General features: G+C 42.0%; 1 protein-coding gene across 5 annotated transcripts in view; it reads right to left on the bottom strand.

The window, feature by feature from the left end:
* The window catches only part of TMEM108 (transmembrane protein 108), a 342003-nt gene that overhangs the window by 96832 nt on the left and 231173 nt on the right, over positions 1 to 13998 (bottom strand). The window lies entirely within an intron of this gene.

Here is a 13998-nt window from a genome sequence, read left to right as displayed (position 1 = left end):
CCAGGGAGGTGTTGAGCCAGGTAGGGAGCCTGCCGGCCCCACCAACCCCACCTTAACCCCAGCAGGGTCCCGGGCAGCGTGTCACTGCTTGCCCTTCCCCAGCACCAGCGAGGCTCCTGGCTGGGCTGCATGCCACTGCGCATTCCCATTCTCCCAGCACCAGCGGCGCCCCCAGCCAGGCTGTGCACCACTGCCCCCCTCTCTCCCATGGCACTCCCAGCTGGCTGCACACCACCCGCCCCCCCCCCCAAGATTTAGTCAGGGGATATAGAAGTCATGGACAGGTCATGGGCCATTAATTTTTGTTTACTGCCTGTGGCTTGTCCATGACTTTTACTAAAATACCCATGACTAAAACGTAGCCTTACTCATGGCCCCTGTTCTCTGCACCACTTGCTTGTCTCCCGCAATTATCTAGAGCCACTAGGGCTGTCCCAAACATGCTACTTCTATTCTAGTGATGCATAGGTATCCTGGAGTCATCCTGGCACGCCCAGCTCATTTTTTGGTGGTCTCTCTCTCCACCATTAATCCTCACATTAGCTTTTGCAATCGCTGCAGGGCTTGTTTCAGCTCAGAGTAGGAGGAAGCATACATTTGACAGAGATTTTGCATGGGTTTAATTAATTAGTCTCCTGGGATATAGCTTTGCTATGTCTGTGCCCCATCCACTGTCTCAGATACAATGCTGCACTACTTTTGTCACAGGGAACACATGGAAAAACACATCTGGTGTCTGAAGGCTTGATCCTGCACCATTGATGTCAACGGGAGATTTGTCATTGATCTCAATTACAGAAGAATTGGACCATAATCCTCTATTTGACACTTGGACGCACTGCACAAATGTGCTGCTTTTATACTTGACTTGCTTCTAGTTTTTGGAGTACTCACAGATGCGAGTCCAGCCAGGATGTGGCCCTTACAGTACTGATGTAAGAGTTCTAATTTTTTCACAGGGTCAGGAGAAGCTTTCCTCACCCATGTCCAAAATACATTTTCATTTTCTATATACTCATCTCATCTCCATTTCATGTATTGCAGTTGCTTTCATTGCACAGTAATCACCTGTCCTGTACCAATAGTTTTAATTAACCCTTGTTTAGTCTCAGGGAACTCAGGGTCTTCTTTTCTTCCTTGTGCCTTCTGTAATTCCTTCTAACCTGGATCTTCCATTCACTTGTTTATGATAAGCATTTGTATTAGTGATTGCCAGCTGAGATGTTATCACAATTAACTGAATATAAATCACTTTTGCGGGCAATAGCATGGGTGGTCTCAATTTCTTGAGAAAATCTGCAGAGTTCTCCGTACAATCTGATTAATTATTCTTCAAAACTCTATTAAATAAAATTAAAGGACTAGAAATGGCAGGTGCTCCCTGGCTGCCAGATGTGTTCTTAAATATTGCAATCTGAACATAAATTAAAAACAGCCTCAGGGTGGTTCTCAACATACTAACGTAGATCTGAATAAAGTTCCTCAGAAATAGACCATTTGGCTACTATCAGGGGCCACATGGAACATCATTCATATTAAAGATGAGCTAGCGAATAAGGCTGCGGAGTTTCAGAGAGTACTGTATAAATATCTCAGCAATGGTGACCTTTTCAAGGTTTTCATTCAGTTACATGTCATCCTGCAATGTGCACAGAAGAATTCTCTCATGATGTGGAGACTAGTAACTTGGGAGACAGGAAAGCCTCTGCCTTAACTAGAGGGCGAAGGAAGAACTGGTCAGATATTTGTCAAAAATTTTGAGGGATTCTGTGATAGTTTTCAAATAAATTACTTGTAGTACATTTTCTTTCCATTCACCAGGCTTATGAAGCTAGGCAGATACTTCACAGATATATGGGTCAGGGGCCATCTTTCAACTCTATATTTTTACAGCTCCTAGCACAATGGGGCTCCAATCCTGACAGAGGCCTGTAGGTGTCACAGTAATACAAATAATATCACAATATTTTTCTCACCACATATTCACTGATAATTCTTTTCATGTCATGTATCCGGCTGTGGTTGGTGGATACATATTGGATGCAGCAACCTGAATCAGTTACGGGTAATTCCACACATTTCCATCTTCCCCGCCCCCACTTGAACAATCCTACCATGTTACTATGGTAACTACTAATGCCAAGATTCTCTACAAATGAAAAGGGGGGAGGGTGTGAAGGGGGAAGTAACCACAAGATTGATGCAGTTCATATGAAAACTTGCCCTAGAGGCAACATCTTAGTAATCTACAATGCTGATGTATGTACCACTTGGTAATAACTGTGTTTAAATAATACATATATGGCAGACATGTTGAAATATCTGTGTGCTGCACAATGGACAACTGGATTAAGTATTAGAATACAAATAAATGAATATTTAAAACAATTGAATGTGCAACTATTACAGCAAATTGAGTAAGCTATAAGATATATATTCCCTTCTATATACAGGGTTTTAACTGCATTACTCCTATTGTTTTACATAAGAGACAGTGTAGAAGACTCTACCACTAACATGAGAATATATCTTTTGATAAGAACATACGAACAGCCACAATAGGTCAGAACAGTCACAATGGTCCATCTAGGCCAGTGTCCCGCCTTCCTACAGCAGCAAATGCCAGATGCTTTAGAGGAAACGAACAAAACAAGGCAATTTTGAGTGATCCATCCCATGTTGTCTAGTCCCACATTCTGGCAGTCAGTGGTTTAGGAACACCGAGTGCATGAGGTTGGGGTTCTGACCATCTTGGCTGATAGACATTGATGGATCTATCCTCCATGAACTTATCTAATTCTTCTTTGAATCCAATTATACTTCCTGCCTTCAAAACATCCCCTGACAACAAGTTCCTAGGTTGACTGTGTGGCGCGTGAAGAAGTACTTATGATTTAAAACAATCTGCTGTGTATTGATTTTATTGGGTGACCTCTTGTTCTTGTGTTATGTGAAGGGGTAAATAATACTTCCTTATTCACTTCCTCCACACCATGCATTATTTTATAGATCTCTATCGTATCCCCTCGCACCTTGGTCATCTCTTTTCTAAGATGAACAGTCCCAGTCTTTTTAGTCTTTCCTCATATGGAATCTGTTCCATATCCCTAATCATTTTTGTAGCCCGTCTCTGTATTTTTTTTCAAATCTAATATTATATATATATATATATATATTTTAGATGGGGCAACCGGAACTGCAAGTAGTATTCCAATATATGGGTGTACCATGGATTTATATAGTGGCATTATGATTTTTTCTGTCTTATTTTTTATCCCTTTCCTAATGGTTCCTAACATTCTGTTGGCTATTTTGACCACAAATGCACATGGAGCAGATATCAGAGGGGTAGCCGTGTTAGTCTGGATCTGTAAAAGCAACAAAGAATCCTGTGGCACCTTACACTGATACACAGGTACCCTCCCACCAACAGCACAAGAAGAACTCCACATGGACTCCTCCTGAGGATTGAAATGACAGTCTGGACCTATACACTGAATGCTTCTGCCGACATGCACAAGCAGAAATTGTGGAAAAACAACATTGCTTGCCTCATAATCTAAGTCGTGCAGAACGCAATGCCATCCACTGCATCAGAAACCACCCTGACATTATCATCAAAGAGGCGGATAAAGGAGGCGCTGTTGTCATCATGAACAGGCCTGACTACCAAAAGGAGACTGCCAGACAACTCTCCAATACCAAATTCTACAAGACACTTCCCTCAGATCCCACTGAGGAATACACTAAGAAACTACACCATCTACTCAGGACACTGCCTACACTAACACCGGAACAAGTCAACATACCCTTAGAGTCCCGACCAGGGTTATTCTATCTACTACCTAAGATCCACAAACCCAGAAATTCTGGACGCTCCATCATCTCGGGCATTGGCACTCTCACTGAAGGACTGTCTGGATATGTGGACTCTCTACTCAGACCCTATGCCACCAGCACTCCCAGCTATCTCCATGACACCACTGATTTCCTGAGGAAACTACAATGCATTGGTGACCTTCCAGAAAACACCATCCTAGCCACCATGGATGTAGAGGCTCTCTACACAAACATCCCACACATAGATGGAATACAAGCTGTCAGGAACAGTATCCCTGATGATGCTACAGCACAACTGGCTGCTGAGCTCTATGCTTTTATCCTCACACACAACTATTTCAAATTTGATGAGAATATATATCTCCAGATCAGTGGCACCGCTATGGGCACCGGCATGGCCCCACAATATGCCAATATGTTTATGGCCGACCTCAGCTCTCATCCACTCACACCCCTTCTCTACCTATGCTAGCTACATGGATGACATCTTCATCATCTGGACCCATGGGAAGGAGACTCTGGAAAAATTCCACCATGATTTCAACAGCTTCCAATCCACCATCAACCTCAGCCTGGACCAATCTACATGGGAGGTCCACTTCCTAGACACCACGGTGCAAATAAGTGATGGTCACATTAACACCACCCTATACCAAAAACCTACCGACCACTATGCCTACCTTCATGCCTCCAGCTTCCATCCCGGGCACACCACACGATCCATTGTCTACAGCCAAGCACTGAGGTACAACCGCATCTGCTCTAACCCCTCAGACAGAGACCAACACCTACAAAATCTCCACTGAGCATTCTCAAAACTACAATACCCACACGAGGAAATAAGGAAACAGACCAACAGAGCCAGACGTGTACCCAGAAGCCTCCTACTGCAAGACAAACCCAAGAAAGAAACCAATAGGACTCCACTGGCCATCACATACAGTCCCCAGCTAAAACCTCTCCAACGCATCATCAGGGATCTACAACCCATCCTCGACAGTGATCCCACACTTTCACAGGCCTTGGGTGGTAGGCCAGTCCTCGCCTACAGACAACCTGCCAACCTGAAACATATTCTCACCAGTAACTGCACACAGAACCATAGTAACTCTAGCTCAGGAACCAATCCATGCAACAAACCTCAATGCCAACTCTGCCCACATATCTACACCAGCGACACCATCACAGGACCTAACCAGATTAGCCACACCATCACCGGTTCATTCACCTGCACATCCACCAATGTAATATACGCCATCATAGGCCAGCAATGCCCCTCTGCTATGCACATCGGCCAAACTGGACAGTCTCTACGGAAAAGGATAAATGGACACAAATCAGATATTAGGAATGGCAATATACAAAAACCTGTAGGAGAACACTACAGAAACTGGGCCACACTATAGCAGATCTTAAGGTGGCCATCCTGCAGCAAAAAAAATTCAGGACCAAACTTCAAAGAGAAACTGCTGAGCTTCAGTTCATCTGCAAATTTGACACCATCAGCTCAGGATTAAACAAAGACTGTGAATGGCTTGCCAATTACAAAACCAGTTTTTCCTCCCTTGGTTTTCACACCTCAACTGCTAGAACAGGGCCTCATCCTTCCTGACTGAACTAACTTCGTTATCTCTAGCCTGCTTGCATATATATACCTGCCCCTGGAAATTTCCACTACATGCATCTGACGAAGTGGGTATTCACCCACGAAAGCTCATGCTCCAAAACGTCTGTTAGTCTATAAGGTGCCACAGGATTCTTTGATGGAGCAGATGTTTTTAGAGAACTATCTATAGTGACTCCAAGATCTCTTTCTTGAATGGTAACAGCTAATTTAGACCACATCATTTTGTAAGCATAGTTGGAATGATGTTTTCCAATGTGCATTACTTTGCATTTATCAATATTGAATTTCATCTGCCATTTTGTTGCCCAGTCACTCAGTTTTGTGAGATCCCTATGTAACTCTTCACAGTCAGCTTTAGCCTTAACTATCTTGAGTACTGTTGTATCATCTGCAAATTTTGCCATCTCATCCTTTACCTCTTTTTCCAGATCATTTACGAATATGTTGAATGACACTGGTCCCAGGACAGATCCTTGTGGAACTTCACTATTTACTTCTCTCTGCTGTGAAAAGTGAACATTTATTCCTATCCTTTGTTTCCTTTTAACCAGATACTGATCCATGACCTTCCCTCTTATCCCGTGACTGCTTACTTTGCTTAAGAGCCTTTAATGAGAGACCTTGTCAAAGGCTTTCTGAAAGTCCAAGTACACTATAATCAACTGGATCACCCTTGTCCACATGCTTGTTGACCACCTAAAAAAATTCTAATAGATTAGCAAGGCATGTTTTCCCTTTACCAAAGCTGTGTTGACTCTTTCCCACCATATTATGTGCATCTATGTGCTTGATAACTCTATTCTTTACTATAGTTTCAACCAATTTGCCTTTTTTTAAAAATTGGCAGTACATTAGCTATCTTCCAGTCATGTGGTACAGAGGCTGATTTAAAAGACAGGTTATATGCCACAGTTAGTAGTTCTGCAATTTCATATTGGAGTTCCTTCAGAACTCTTGGGTGAATATCATCTGGTCCTGGATACTTATTACTGTTTACTTTACTTTATCAATTTATTCCAAAACCTTCTCTATTGACACGTCAATCTGGGACAGGCCCTCAGATTTGTCACCTAAAAAGCACGGCTCAGGTGTGAGAATCTCCCTCACATCCTCTGCAGTGAAGACTGATGCAAATAATTCATTTAGCTTCTCTTCAATGGCCTTATCATCCTTGAGTGCTCCTTTAGCACCTTGACTATACAGTGGCCCCACCGACTGATCGGCAGACTTCCTGCTTCTGATGTCCTTAAAAATTTTACTGTTAGTTCTTGGGTCTTTTTCTAGTTGCTCTTGGAATTCTTTTTTGGTCTGCCTAATTATACTTTTACACTTGACCTGCCAGAGTTTATGTTTCTTTCTATTTTCCTCAGTAGTATTTGACTTCCAATTTTTAAAAGATGTCTTTTTGTCTCCAACTGTCTTTTTTACTCTGTTATTTAGTTAGGGGACATTTTTTTAGTTCTCTTGCTGTTTTTCTTTCATTTGGTGTACACATTTAGTTTGAGCTTCTAGTAAAGTGTTTTTAAAAAGTGTCCATGCAGCTTGCAGGCATTTCCCTCTTGACACTATTCCTTTTACTTTCCATTTCAATAGCTTCCTCATGTTTGTGTAGTTCACCTTTAGGCAGTTAAATGCTACTGTGGTGGGTTTCTTTGGTATTTCCACCCATAAGGGTGTTAAATTTAACAACATTATATACGCTGTTACCAAGCAGTCCAGATATATTCACATCTTGGGTGAAGAATTGCCTCTCCTCTTGTGCTTTCCAGGACTAGCTGCTTCAAGCAGCAGTCATTAATAGTGTCTAGAAATTTTATCTATCCATCTTGTCCTAAGGTGATATGTACACTGTCAATGCAGGGATAGTTGAAATCCCCCATTATTATTGGGTTTTCTGTTGTTATAAACTCTCTAATCAACCTGAGCATTTCACAATCACTGTCACTATCCTGGTCAGGTGGTTAGTAATATATTGCTACTGCTATATTCTTATTATTCAAGCACTGAATTTCTATCCACAGAGATTCTAGGGTACAGTTTGATTCATTTAAGATTTTTTACTATATTTGGCTCTATGCTTTTGTGACACTGGCAAACCAGGTGGCAGCTCATGCCAAGGTCCCTATGCCCGAGTGGAACACTGACAAAAGCATAGCTGGAATCAGTATGGCTCATCTGTGTGTTAGTATTGTTAAAATAGCTATTAAAAATTTTAAAACGTGCTTAGTCTTTAGATTTATTGAATGCTGTGTGCATTATTCTCACTCATAACATTTGTATCCCATATTATATGATAATATTTAAGCATTGGTACGATAAGCCTCTGTGACTGTGTAAATCACCATACAGGAGAGAGAGAGAGAGATTAACTAGTTTAAAGTGGTGATCTCTAACAGAAGGTATTATGTCTTGGCCAACAACGAGAGCCTATCAACACCAGACAACTATTGTAATACATTAAAAAGGACAAAAGACTTTGCTGATTGCTCTCCCTCCCGAGTCATGCAAGTGAATTCCTCCTATCAGCTGAGTTTGCAGCTTAAAGCACAAGGGAGGAAGGGAATAAAAATCCTTAACTAGATGGAACTATATCTCTATGCTGCTTGGACTCTGGGGGAGGACAAGGTTTCTAGGCATAAGCAAATGATCCCCAGCTGCTGAGCCTGGGTTAGTCCTAAAGGACATATAGATCTTGCTAATATAGAGCTTGCTAATTACAGAAGCTTCAGTTATTTTTTGAACTTGAAGAAGGTAACTCATTTGTGTGTACAGTAACTCCTCACTTAAAGTCATCCCAGTTAACATTGTTTCTTTGTTACATTGCTGATCAACTAGAGAACATGCTCGTTTAAAGTTGCACAATGCTCCCTTATAACGCTGTTTTCAGCTGCCTGCTTTATCTAATTTGCATATTAATTTGAGTTCAGCAGTCTCTCTTTGGAGTCTGTTTTTAAAGTTTTTTTGTTGCAGAATTGCCGCCTTCAAGCTCTGTCCACATATCTATTCAAGTGACACCATCATAGGACCTAATCACATCAACCACTCCATCAGGGGCTCGTTCACCTGCACATCTACAACGTGATATATGCCATCATGTGCCAGCAATGCCCCTCTGCCATGTACATTGGCCAAATCGGACAGTCTCTATGCAAAAGAATAAATGGACAAAAATCTGACATCAGGAATCATAACATTCAAAAACCAGTGGGAGAACACTTCAATCTCTCTAATCACTCAGTGACAGACTTGAAGGTGGCAATTTTGCAACAAAAAAACTTCAAAAACAGACTCCAAAGAGAGACTGCTGAACTCAAATTAATATGCAAATTAGATACAATTAATTTAGGTTTAAACAGAGACTGAGAATGGTTGGGTCATTACACTAATTGAATCTATTTCCCTATGTTAACTTCTCCTCACATCTTCTATGGGTCATCTCAGTTATCACTTCAAAGGGTTTTTTTTTCTCCTGCTGATGACAGCTCATCTCAATTGATTGGACTCTTCCTGTTGGTATGGCCACTTCCACCTTTTTGTGTTCTCTGTATGTATAAATATCTCCTGTCTGTGTGTTCCATTCTAAGCATCCAAAGAAGTGGTCTAGCCCACGAAAGCTTATGCTAAAATAAATTTGTTAGTCTCTAAGGTGCCACAAGTATTCCTGTTCTTTTTGCGGATACAGACTCACACGGCTGCTATTCTGAAACCTTTCATTTGACTGTTTCTCTTCAGTTCCTACCTGTACTTTATCAAATTCTATCCTCTTCTCTTTACAAGGATATAGAATATCCCCTTTAATAAATCCTCTCATAAGGGATGTCTCTGTCTAGACTGTGTGTTCCTCTGCATCTGCTGGCTTATCCCAACCCTTAGTTTAAAAATTCCTTTGCCACTTTTCTAATTTTACATGCCATCAATCTGGTTTCATTCTGGTTTAGGTGGAGCCCATACTTCCTGGATAGGCTCCCCCTTTCCCAAAAGGTTCCCCAATTCCTAATAAACATAAATCCCTCCTGCCAACAGCACCATCTCATCACACAGAGCCTGCAGGTCTGCCTGTCTCAAACTGGCCCTGTGTGTGGAAATGGAAGCATTTCAGAGAATGTTACCATGGAGGACCTGGACTTCAATCTCGAACTTAGTAGCCTACATCTGGCCTCCAGGACCTCTCGTCTACATTTCCCTATGTTATTGTTACCTACATGTACCATGACCACTGTCTCTTCCTCAGCACAGCACATATGTCTAGCTAGATGACTTGAGAGGTCCACAACCTTCACACTCAGCAGACAATTCACTATGTGGTTCTCCCTGTCATCACAAACTATCTGTATTTCTAATTGAATTCCCCATTATTCTTGCCTGTCTTTTCCTAGTATGAGGAGTCTCCTCTCCCAGAGAGGTATCCTCAGTGTGACAGGACACGGTGACAACATCTGCAAAGATTGTGCCAGCTATGAGATCGTTTCCTTATGCTCCAGCTTCATGTTCTCCTTCCCTGAAACTCTCACCCTTAACAGCACAGAGGCTGTCAAACTGGGTCTGGAACCACTCTATGGTGTCCCTGAAAGTCTCATCTATGTACCTTTCTGTCCCCCTTAGCTCCTCCAGTTCAGCCGCTCTGATCTCAATAGCCTGTACTCAATCTCTGAGGGTCACGAGTTGGTTGCACCGAATGCACACATATGCCACCTGCCCTCAAGGCAAGTAATCATATATGTTGCATCAGTGCAATAAACTGGACAGACTGGATGACGGCCAGAAACATTGCTTGAATGGTTCACTGTGAATGATATTAGAGTTTAGAAGAGTATGAAATTCCCATACTATTGGGAGGGGGAAAATCATTTGGAATTCCTTCTAATATTTATGAATTGGGGAGGGCTAACTCAGTGGTTTGAGCATTGGCCTGCTAAACCCAGGGTTCTGAGCTCAATCCTTGAGGGAGCCATTTAGGGATCCAGGGCAAAAGTCTGTCTGGATATCGGTCCTGCTTTGAGCAGGGGGTTGGACTAGATGACCTCCTGAGGTCCCTTCCAACCCTGATATGCTATGAATTTATACAATAAGTTGAATCTTCTGTTATATAAATGTAATGAATGGGAAGACAGTTTTCCATCAGATTGTAGATTGATACATGCATAGATTCTTTTAAAATAAATTGTAGAAAGAGATTCACAGCAGAAGGGTTAATATTATTAGTGCTAGGGAACCTCTGCTACAGCAGATAATTTTATATATGAACATTGCAAAAAAGAGGTACTTATGACTGCTTGATTTAGATCTTCATTAAAACACATGTCCTTCAAACCAATATCAAAATTTATTAGAATTAACAAGGGCTTAAACTTGAAATATACATGATATATTAAAGCAGTTTTGATCATTTTATATATATAAAATACTACTGACATGTTTAACTTTCCTGGTGAAAAAAGTTGATACTGCACATCAAAATAATACATCACACCATTGTGTACAGGGAGGTGGACGTGAGAATATCGGTATCTGCAGCTCAGCAGCTACTGACTTCCAAATAAGTAAGTGCTCCCATAATTCATTTCAGAACTAGAGTAGTTGCTGGCCATTTTTCCTGGCCTAAGGAGAAACTCTGAATTCAGTTTTCAAGCTGCCAGGGGTGCTCGAAGCACCACAGCTGGGGCCTTTACATAAGAGAAACCTCATCATTTTTACAACAAAATTTGTCTGTCTACACCTCTGCAAAGATTTATTATATAGAATACATTAATTTTGTGTGGCTTGGATGCAGAAGTATACAGACAGCTATTTTGAGAAGGCTAGTTGAATGGGAAGGAATGAGGGCGGGAAAAAGACTGCAGTAAACTTGGGCACTATAGGTAGCAATAGAAAAGAAGGCAGGGAAAGTTAAAAAAAAAATAACCAATGAAAACACATCACCAAAACTCAAAATGGACCGATATGGAAACTTTTCTGAAGTTCAGAAAAGTTAATTTAACTTTTGATCCCATTTTTTTATTTTTATGCATTTGTGCACATCTGTGCTTCCTTGTCCCAGCTTGGATTGGAAATGCCAATATACCACAATCCTTTCAGTATATCTGACATGGCCTAAAGGGGGAAGTTTAGACAATCTCACCAGATAGGCTACCCCTATGAGATTTTCACTTCATTTTTCAGGCCCATGTCCTTCAGATACATGCCTGGGGCCACATTCTACTTTGACTTTACCAGTCAAAGCTCATTCACTTCCATGCGGTTTCCCAAGATGTGAGAGCAGAATTTGACCTCTGAAAGTGTAGGTGCTTGTCTGGAGCAAATCAAAGGCTCAGTGCTGACGTCCCTACTATAAGGCCTTCAGGATGAGGCTCAGTAACACCAAGTAGAGGTGTGGGAAAATAAGTGAGCAGTAAGGGGCATTACAGAGAGGTCCTAAGATATTGGACTCTGTGCCAGCAGAATGGCTGAGAAGTCCTCTGCGTGGCGGGACCGTTGCCACTTTTCTAAACACCATAGTCTGTGTAAAAAGTGCAGACTTTCATTTTACATGCAAAAATGTGTGGAGCAAATACCTAGCAGAGATGATCATAGTACCATTTCTGTCATTATTAAATAAGAGCCTGATTCTCCTCTCATTCATACCAGTTTTACACTCGTGTAACTGCACAGCATCTCTCCTGAATCACACTGATGTAGCTCCCAATGGCCAGATTTTCAGAAGGTCCCACACTCCGGGCCAGATTTTCAAGAGAGCTCAGCACGTTGGATACTGAGCACTTTTGAAAATCAGGCCCTTCTTTAGGTGCGGAGATGGGAGTCGAGAGTTCCTTTGAAAATCTGATCTTGATTGTGGATGCCGAGCACTTGAAAATCCGGGCCCTAGCAGATTAGTAAGGACTCATATTAATAGGGTGAGCTAGGGAAAAGTGAAAAGTGATGAAGGATGAGGCTGCCTGACCCAAGGGGCCTTTCCCTAACCCTATTATCTTTCATTTGAAATGACTTCTCCCTCCTCCTCTGGAAAAATACACCTCTCCTTGGTAACTGTTGTACATTCCTACTATCGCAGGCACTCATGAAGCCAAAAGTAGACGAAGTATTGAACAATCACAAGCTTCTCCCTTCACTGCCTGTATTTCTTTTCTACAAAGTACGGCATACGTTTTCTCATGGTGTAAGTTTCGAAAATAAAGAGGAAGTTTTGCCATAAACAAAATCAAGAGGGGCAATTTTTCATTTTGTGGGAAGGATTGTTCTCAAAGTTCTCCACTGCTGGTTGCTAGGCATTCTGAACTTCAGGCAGGCTGATTAAGGGCTGTTATAAAACCTCACAAGTTTTTAAACTCTTCTTACTTGGGGGGGGATTTATTAATATTTCAGTAGCTAAAGATCTTCTGATTTACAGCAATTTTTAGAGTTATGGTTGGAGTATTCAAAATCCATGAGCAAGGAGAAAGTATAAATTGTGCAAAGATATATTGGTCTCCAAAGAAATATTAATAATACATCTGTAGCTACTGAGACCTGCTATATACTGGTGGAGATGGGGTTTGGATGTAACATGTTCACAATCATTGCAGATAAGTCATGTCAATAAATTCTTCATGATACATCTTAACTGCCTGAAGCTCTCTGATTGACTAATCATCAGAGCAGTTTTAACCAATGGCTCTTGTAACCAGCTTCTTATTTGCCTGCCAGTGACATCCAAGGTCAAAACAACCAGCATCTTTACACATCTGGCAACACGCAACTTGGCCACAGGCTTATTATTAACAGGGAGCATAAATGGCAGCCTTAACTGATGGTTAAGAATATTAACACAAGCCTGCAGGTGGGAAAAAAAAATCAACAAATCGAAACACACTTTAAAAACTGATCTGTATTTTTTTCTCCTTTTCATTACTTCATAGAGCAGTTTAAAGTTTGTCATTTCATTTCCACAGTCTGCTTAGCAATAACATTGATATATCAGGCAGCTGGAACTTTCCACAGTAACCTTCATATACCTTCCCTCTGGAGCAGTCTTGCAAATAATGCTGCCATCACAAACTCATATAAAGGTTTAATTTGCATCATATGATAGATAAAAATACACATACACATATGTTGTGCAGGAGAACAGGGACATAGTCAATGACAACATAGCTTCAACAAGAGGGAGGGCCACAGTAACAGTTTGGAGGTTAAGCTGACCGTGCATGGCCTCTTTCCACTTCCCTCCCCCTGCACCCCGTGGGTCTGAGGGTGTCCCCTCTCTTGAATCCCAGCTCCTTTAATTGAGGAGAAGGCCTTACACCTGCCTACTACACACATCCACATCCCAGGGCTGCCCAGAGGATTCAGGTGGTCTGGGGTCTTCGGCGGCAGGGGGCCCCTGCCGCCAAATTGCCGCTGAAGACCCGGCACTTTGGCGGCAGGTCCTGGGGCGGAAGGACCCCCCTGCCACCGAACTGCTGCCGAAGACCCAGAGTGGAAGAAGCTCTGGGGGCCCAGGCCACGCAAGAGTTTTCCAGGGCCCCCGGAGCCAGTGAAGGACCCCGCTCCAGGAG

This window comes from Gopherus flavomarginatus, chromosome 2 (assembly GCF_025201925.1).
Source record: "Gopherus flavomarginatus isolate rGopFla2 chromosome 2, rGopFla2.mat.asm, whole genome shotgun sequence".
In the NCBI taxonomy this organism is placed as follows: Eukaryota; Metazoa; Chordata; order Testudines; family Testudinidae; genus Gopherus; species Gopherus flavomarginatus.
The sequence above is the reverse complement of the archived record's forward strand: the minus strand, read 5'-3'. Positions and strand labels throughout refer to the sequence as shown.